The sequence below is a fragment of the Mustela putorius genome, unplaced genomic scaffold (assembly GCF_011764305.1).
Source record: "Mustela putorius furo isolate JIRA1106 unplaced genomic scaffold, ASM1176430v1.1 tig00000145_pilon_pilon_pilon, whole genome shotgun sequence".
Taxonomy (NCBI): Eukaryota; Metazoa; Chordata; class Mammalia; order Carnivora; family Mustelidae; genus Mustela; species Mustela putorius.
In genome coordinates this window covers 44,835,197-44,836,296 of record NW_025421294.1, presented here as the reverse complement: position 1 = coordinate 44,836,296, position 1,100 = coordinate 44,835,197, and the positions used below count along the sequence as shown (strand labels likewise).

The window sequence follows — 1,100 nt, the reverse complement described above, 5'->3', positions numbered from 1 at the left end:
CTGCTCTGTAATATCCGTAAATAAAAAATCAGTAAATTATCATAAGTTTCTTCAGGCCAGATCAGTAGTTGTTGGTTTATACTTTATTGTCAAAAACTTAGGAGCCACATTTGTTGAAAGGGAATCCTAGTGTTGGTAACTACTGTGAAGCTCTCTGTGCCTCTACGCATTTCTGTTGATTTTCACTGTTTCAGTGCACAGTGATGGCTGCTTTCAGCTAGTACTCTACACATTCAGAGAAACTTCCCTAGTAACGAACTATAGAAATGATCTCTGAAAGTACAATCTTTGCTTTCAACAAGTAAATTCAGCTTTCCACCTGTAGGCTTTATTTGGCATTTTTAGCTCAAATATGGGGGCAGGTTTAAAAGGTTAGAGAGATAATGACCTCCAGGAAGCAAACCTGAACCAATCATGGAAGGAAACAAGAGGATACATGCCCCAACTTGCTCAGTGTTGGAGTGGCACAACTCTGAAGCATGTTCTTTTCAATTTCTAGACGTCCCAGGTTTAGCTGGTTTTAGCCCCAATTGTCAACAACATAATAATTATTTCCTTAACTCATCCTTTTTTGGTTGCTTTCCCTTCTACATCTCAATTTCCTACTTTCCTACCATTGCTCCTGGAATCACCTCAAAAATGAATTTCTTACTCTCAAATCCTTGCTTCTGGATCTATTCTGTTACTAATGTGGGCAATGAAAATAAATTACTATATATGAAATCAGAAAATGTAACAGGAAGTATAATAGGAGACACAACAAAGTTTAAAGTAAGAAGAACCTGAGAACAACACAATATAAATTGGAAAGTTTAGAGCTAGTCCACACACAGACAAGGTATGACTTTTAAATGAAAATACATACTTAGAAGATCTTCAATCAACAGGCACCCAAATATAGAGCCACCCACACTTTAATAAGTTATTTTCCAATTCTGAAGGTTAGTATGATTGCATTTTTGCAACTTTGTCTCTGTAGATAATGAGCAGATACGCAAAGAAATTGATAGGCACCTTGTATCTTTGCAAAACCATCTAATAATATTTTCTGTAGTGGAACAATATATTTTTTCCAGTAGACAATAGCAAAGGAGTTAAAA

At 35.8% G+C, this 1,100-nt stretch overlaps 1 pseudogene; it reads right to left on the bottom strand.

The window, feature by feature from the left end:
- Positions 1–206: 206 nt before the first annotated feature.
- LOC123390852 lies at positions 207–289 on the bottom strand (annotated as a pseudogene).
- Positions 290–1,100: the final 811 nt, after the last annotated feature.